Here is a 7369-nt window from a genome sequence, read left to right on the forward strand (position 1 = left end):
GCTCGAGGTGTGCTTTACCGGCGTTCTGGTAGCCAACAACTCGGCGTATCAAAGTGCAGAGGAGATCAGAATAGCCACCCGAGTTTGAAGTGTTGGATGACAAATGCATGCGCATGATCTAGCCGATTAGATTTTGAATCGGCGCAATCCGTGGCGCGGGGGATGAGCTGTCCCCGCCGGACCATTGGGCGACGTCATCCATCATTCGCCTGCGTATTCACTTGCTGCCGCATCCATTCCCACAGATTTGCCGCCGCCTTTTCCTGTTAAACTCATGCTTCTGACGAGAGTGTTCTTACGTGTGTGCCATTCATTCTCTTTGTCGTGGCCGCCACCCAAACATCCAATTACACTTTAACTAGCCGACGTGGCCAGTCGACTGGCCATACGGCCGCTCAACCATTCAACTTTACGCTATGCAAACAATTTCAAAGTAAAATTCATGCAATTTGATGGAAGGAAGGGTTGAGACACTTACCTGCGTGGCTGCACACGATTTTTCCAGTTATTGGACGATGGTGAGTGGATCTACCTGCTGCATGCGACTTACACAGGCCCGGAGGCTCGTGGTTACAGGCTGCCAACGATGGAGTGGATGTTTTGCTTGCATGCGTCCGCGTTTCATTTCAGATGGCGGTGCTGTGAATGGTATCCACTCGAGCAGGTTGAACTGTTACAGGATTCCCGCGAGGTGTCTCGTAACAGTCCTTTCTCCTTGGGTGCATGCTGCACGACGGAGGCTCTGGCCTTTCAATCACGTTCCCGGAGCTCTTGATGCCTGCGGTATGAGATCCCAACATTTGTTTAACTTTGAAAATGACTTTTCCCGCGAGAACTCATCGATCTTCTTTGTTGGTGCAGGGAACTTGGTCGCATGTCGACAAGGATGGTGGAGCAAGGTGACAGAAATGTGCAAGGGTGCCAACAGAGGCTTGCATGCATCCAAACCAATCCATAGTCGCTAAATATCCTTTTAAGATGAATTTTGGGCCGTCCAAAACTCCTACAAGAAGTTTCCTGTAGAACACAGAGCTTCCTGTAGAAAGTTCGACCTTCCTGTAGAAAGTCTGTACTTTCCTGTAGAAAATCTGCGCCTTCCTGTAGAAAGACTGCATCTTCCTGTAGAAAGACAGCATCTTCCTGTAGAAGATTCAAACCATGATAAAATTGCACATACCTTGAAAAAAACATGGGTACCCTTGGCTTTGAGTTGAAGGCTTCCTCTCCTCCATAGAACATCTGCAACCTGCATGCAATTTTACCATATTTTGCTTATTTTTTTTTTTTATTTCTTTGAAAGATAACAAGGGCGCCTCAAAGAGGTTTTCACCCGTGCCATCTGCCCTGAGCGCCTCAGAGAGGTTTTCACTCAAGGATCTTTTTCAAACCTTTTCTCTTTTTTTTTGAAAGACAATAGGGGCGCCTCAATGAGGTTTTCACCCCTACTACCTGCCTTGGGCGCCTCAGAGAGGTTTTCACCCAAGGATCTTTATTTATTTTTTCTTTTTTTTTTTCCTTTTTTTTTTCTCTTTTTTTTTATTTTTATTTTTATTTTTTATCCTTCAGGGTATGCCAGAGGCAGAGGCAGAACCCTTCTCTATGACCAATACAGATTTCTCCATAGTTTTGATGAACTCTTGTCTTGAGAGAGGTCTCCTGTAGATCTTCAAACGATGCCCATTGACAAGCATGGGAATGGCTTCCTCATCAATGGTTCGAATGAGGACAGATCCATTGTCATGGAATTTCTCCACTGCATATGGTCCTAGCCATCTGGTTCTCAGCTTCCCCTTGAAATCTTTGTATCTGGAGTCATACAACAAAGCCCAATCTCTCGGCTGAAATTGCTTGTCATGGAGATGTTGGTCATGCCACACCTTTCTCTGAAGTTGAACCACTTCTGAGTGAAGGAGGGCCTGCATTCGGTGCTCATCCAGGCCATTCAGCTGTAGTAGCCTTTCTTGTTGTGCATGGCTGATATCTAGGTCCAGCTGAGCTGCCATCCTCAAAGTGTTGTATTCAAACTCAATGGACAGCAAAGCTCTCTTCCCATAGACCAGCTCATACGGTGTGAAGCCGGTGGTGGTCTTCCAAGTGGTGTTGTAAGCCCATGTGGCTTCAACCAGGTGATCTGCCCAGTCCTTTCTACTGCTGCTCACCACTTTGGTCAAGATCCCTTCTAATGCTCTATTGGTGACTTCCACCTGCCCATTTGCTTGAGGGTGATAAGGGGTGGAAGTCCTATGCTTGATCTTGTGATGAGCCAGGAGATCTTCAACCAGGTTGGAGGTGAACTGGCTCCCTTGATCGGTGACCAGCTCTCTTGGATAGCCAAACTTGTAGAAGATGTTTTCTCTTAGGAACTCGACCACCTTTTCTTCTGTTGCTGCTTTGATTGCTTTGGTCTCTGCCCACTTTGTCAAATAGTCAGTACACACAATGATGTAAGTCCTTTGCCTCGAAGAGGGGTTGATTGGGCCCACAAAGTCCATGCCCCACTTCTCAAATGGCTCAAGAGTCACTTGAGGTTGGAGAGGCATCTCATCCCTTTGGGTCGGTTTCCCCATTCTTTGGCATTGGTCACACTGACTGACATATCTTATGACATCTTGATGAAGTGTGGGCCAATAGTAGCCTGCCTGCAGGATTTTGAAGGCAGTTCTCTTTGCTGCAAAATGTCCTCCACAAGGCCCATCATGACAAGTGAGGAGGATATCAAAGACTTCCTCCTCCCTTACACAACGCCTTAAGATCTGATCGGGGCCAAGCTTGAACAGATTGCCCCCGATCCAAGTAAATGAGGCACTTTTTCTCATGATTCTGCTCTTCTCTTTGGAAGATAGGTGTGGAGGGAACTGTGCTGAAACAAGATAGTTTGCTATATCAGCAAACCATGGAGAGAGTACTGAAATAGCAAACAAATGTTCATCGGGCATCTGGTCATCCACTATTCCATCCTCATCTGCAGACAAATCCAATCTAGATAAAAAGTCAGCAACAACATTTTCTCTACCTGGTTTGTCAACAATGGTCAAATCAAACTGCTGCAATAAAAGTAACCATCTAATAATACGAGCATTCACATCTGGTTTATTCATTAAATATCTAATAGCAGCATGGTCAGTATGTACAAAGGTCTGGTAACCAGTAATATAATGTCGGAACTTGTTCAATGCATGGACCACAGCCAAGAATTCTTTCTCGGTTACAGTGTAATTCAGCTCAGCTTTGGACAAGTTTTTGCTAACAAAGTAAATGGCATATGGAAGTTTCTGCTCAACTTGTCCTAAAGCTGCACCTATGGCTTTGTTCGAGGCATCAGTGTGGATGTGGAAAGGTAGGGTCCAGTTTGGACCTCTCAGGATTGGGGCTGACACCAACTTGTCCTTTAATTCATTTAAAGCCCTCTGACAATCGTTAGTCCAATTAAACTCCACATCTTTTGCCAACAGGCCAAACAATGGCGAGGCTAGATTGCTGAAATCTTTAATGAATCTCCGGTAGTATCCTGCTAATCCCAAGAAACTCCGGACATCCCTGACCTTTTGAGGAGGTGGAACCCTCTTGATGAGCGCAATTTTGTTAGGATCCACCTGCAACCCTTGGCAAGAAATGGTATGGCCTAGTAAGGTCCCTTCAGTCATTAGGAATTCACATTTTTTAAGACTAAGGGACAAGTTCATCTCGGTGCATTTGGTTAGGACTTTTCCCAGGTTGGACAATGCTTCCTGGAAGTTGGCCCCATAAGGAGTAAAGTCATCCATATAGATTTCTACTGCATCATGGACCAGCTCTGAGAAGATGCTCAAGACAGCTCTCTGAAAGGTAGCAGGAGCATTGCATAGCCCAAAGGGAAGGACTCGATAGGCAAAGGTACCCCAAGGACAAGTGAAGGTGGTCTTATCTTGGTCTTCCGGGCTGATTTGGATTTGGTTGTACCCGCTAAACCCATCCAGGAAAGAGAAGAACTTCTTTCCTGCCAGTCCATCCAATACTTGATCTATGAAAGGTAGAGGAAAATGGTCCTTCTTGGTAGCTTTGTTCAGTTCTCGGTAGTCCACACAGATTCTCCATTTCCCATTTTTCTTGGGAACCAACACTAGAGGGGACACCCATTCACTATCTGAGATGGGGTAGATGAATCCGGCATCCAAAAGTTTTTGCAATTCTTCCTTGACAATGTCCTTAAGGGCTGGATTCATTCTCCTCTGAGGTTGCCTAACCGGTTTACAATCCTCTTTGATGTATATATGATGGGTACAGACCAAAGGATGGACTCCTTTCATTTCCTTATAGCTCCAAGCAAAAGCATCTAGGTGGTTGGCCAACAGACTACACAGCTCCTTTTCCTGGGAAGGAGATAGGGAGGAGCTGATCTTCAATGCTTTCTCAGGGCCGAACTCCACATTCTTGACTCTGGGAGTAACAGGGTTGGTTGTACAAAGATCCACTAAGGTGCTAGCTTGGGCATCCTCCACCAATTTCTCTAAGGGTAGTGCACTGGAAGGTGGATTCTGGATCAAGGTCTCGATCAAGTCATCCTCGGGTGGGGGGTCTCTTCTAGTGGTATCTAAGGTGCACAGAGGTGCTGAGTACACCTCGTCTTCCTCTCCTTCTTCCAACCAGAGTGGTAAGTCATGCTCCAAGGAGGGTTGGGCAGGAGGGTATAGGACTAGCTGCTTGGACATGGGACCATTTTTGATGGTCATGTTTCCTGCACGACAACTTATGTAAGCATCTGCAGTAGCTAACCAAGGCCTTCCCAAAATGAGAGGATATCCAGTAAGCTTGGCCTTTGGTTGCAGAACCAGGAAGTCTGCAGGGTATTCCCAAGAGTCAATAGAGACCAAGACATCCTCCACAATCCCTTCGGGAGTCACGGTGGAGCAATCTGCTAATTGCAGTACTGTCGAGGTCTTTCTCAAGGAACCCTGAAGATTAAGCTTAAGCATGGTATCCCTGGTCATCACATTAATGGCAGCCCCCAGATCAATCAAGGTGTGAGGTATAATGGTGCCATTGATGTGAACATCTACTACAGGACTTCCAGGATCTAGGTACTTTGGGCAGATGACTTGTCCTAACATAAGGTCAGACAATTGTCCTATGACATTGATAGTTGAGGCATCTTTCTTCCGTCTGCCTGGGTGTTTGAAACACTTCTCCTTAACCAGCTTGTTGTATATTGGCACATCCTTGATGGCTTGGAGAAGTGGTATTTTTACACACAACTGCTTGAGCTCACCCAGAAGCTCATCCTCCTCTGGGTTGGGTTGTGTGGTGGCTGTTAGTCTCTCAGGAAAGGGTGGAATAACCTTCGGTTCACTTTCCTGTTTATCTTCCTCATCCTCTGGGGGAGGAGGTTGGCGATCTGGTAGAGTCTTTCCAGATTGAAGATTGATCTCCTGGATCTCCACAGCATAGGTAGGGCATGAGGTTTCCCCAGTGTATACCTGCTGGGCCTGTCTATTGTTGGGGTTCGGGTTCAGTTGAGCAGGCATTTGAGGCTGCCTTGGAGGAGCAGGAGGTAATGGCTGAGGTTGAACTGGTGGTGGAGTCAAGATGGCAGGAGGAGTGTTGTATTGGGGCCTCCACCCCGACTGAGGTGCATTCCATTGAGGCTGTGGCTGGGCATGTGAGTGATATGAATGAGAAGTAGGTTGAGTGGGGTACTGAGGTGGATAAGACCATGGAGGAGGCATGGACCATGAAGGATGAGCAGGGGGACCCCAGGAAGGCATAGGAGTCGATTGGTTGGGGCTGTAATAAGCTTGAGATGCCCCTTGCATCCCCTGCTGATAAGGTCTAGATCCCTGAGGCCTCCTTTGGTTGAGGTAATAGAGAGGCTCTGTGGGAGCTTCTGTCCCTTGGTACATGGATTTAAACCCAGGTAAGGTTGGACACTGATTTGTGGGATGGTCCTCCTCACAAACGAAACACACTTCAACCGAATGCAATGGACATTCGTTCTTAGGGTGTCTCCTTGTGCACCTAGGGCAGAAAACAGCCAAGGCTCTCTCAGCTTCTTCTTTCTTTTGCTGAATCCTGAATGTGTCAAGCTGCATGGAAATGGTCTGTCTCACCTCACTCTTAAGATCTTCTAATTGATTTGCAAGCTCATGTTTGGAGAAAGGGACACTAGTTGAGAGGTGGTTTCCTCTACCTCGTTTCTGAGCTGCCTTGGAGTGGTTTCTAAACACAGTCTTGATTTCCTCATAAGGCAGTTGGTAAATGTCCCCCCTAGCTAACATGTGAAGGGTATCTAAGAGGTCTTCAGGGACTCCTCGGAGCAGGACCAACTTGAGGGATTCAGGGTCAAGTGTGCACCTGGCCCGCTTATAACTTAGTTGGAACCTCTCCTCATAATCCTCTAAGGACTCATCATTTCCCATGGACATCCGAAAGATTTCCCCCTTTGTTTCCTTGGACCTACAGTAATCCCGGTACTTGGTATTGAAAGCTTGCTGCATCTGAGCCCAAGTAGTGATACTATTCCCAGGTAAGCCCATGAACCAGCGTAGTTCTGCATCCTTAAGAGTGGAAGGGAAAAGTTTCAACTTTTGCTCATCTTCAGTATAGTCATAGGTTCTACAAAGGACAACAAACTCAAACAGGAAGGTATCCGGATCTTCAGTGGTCAGCCCATGGAAGTGAGGTAAGGCGGAGGGGCTAATGTTCTTCATTTTCATCTCTCCAGTGGTCTCTCGGATGGGGAAGGCACCTTCTATTCTCTCATCTTCTCTTCTATTGTCAGCCATAGCTTCAGATGGAGTGGTCTCTAACTCTTCTTCTACTATAGGGTCTTTGGATATCTCAGGATGTTCACCTATAGGTTCTTCTGGGTCACTGTCACCAAAGAAGAGAGAAGGGTGACTCAGTGATGTGGTGGGGGTGTTTGGTAGGAATTTGCCTGATCTATCTCGGTTCCTACGAGGCATGAAATGGAAAAGACTTTCTTTTTCTTTTGATTGCTTTTGCTTTCTTTTGGTACCTGCAAAACTGAGACAGATTGATCTACAACTAACTATGAAAGATGCGGAATTAAACTGAAAGCAGGAAAGAACTAATCTACTTTGCTCAAATGAAATTGCAAGAATGGAAATGCTAATCTACGCTTGCAGAAAGGAAATGTTAATCTATGAAAGCAGGAAATGCTAATCTATGAAAGCAGGAAATGCTAATCTAGGAAAACAGGAAATGCTAATCTATGAAAGCAGGAAATGCTATGCTACTTTTGTAGAATGGAAATGAAGTAAACTACTTAGCAGAAGGCAAGAGTAAGGAAGTAGAAGAAAAGCAACAATTACTAATACTTTGACGCTTCCCCGGCAACGGCGCCAAAAAGATGGTGGGCTCCAGTATTGTAGCA

This window comes from Pinus tabuliformis, chromosome 4_2 (genome assembly GCF_031772625.1).
Source record: "Pinus tabuliformis cultivar Carrire ecotype Pingquan chromosome 4_2, CPIR1, whole genome shotgun sequence".
Lineage (NCBI taxonomy): Eukaryota > Viridiplantae > Streptophyta > Pinopsida > Pinales > Pinaceae > Pinus > Pinus tabuliformis.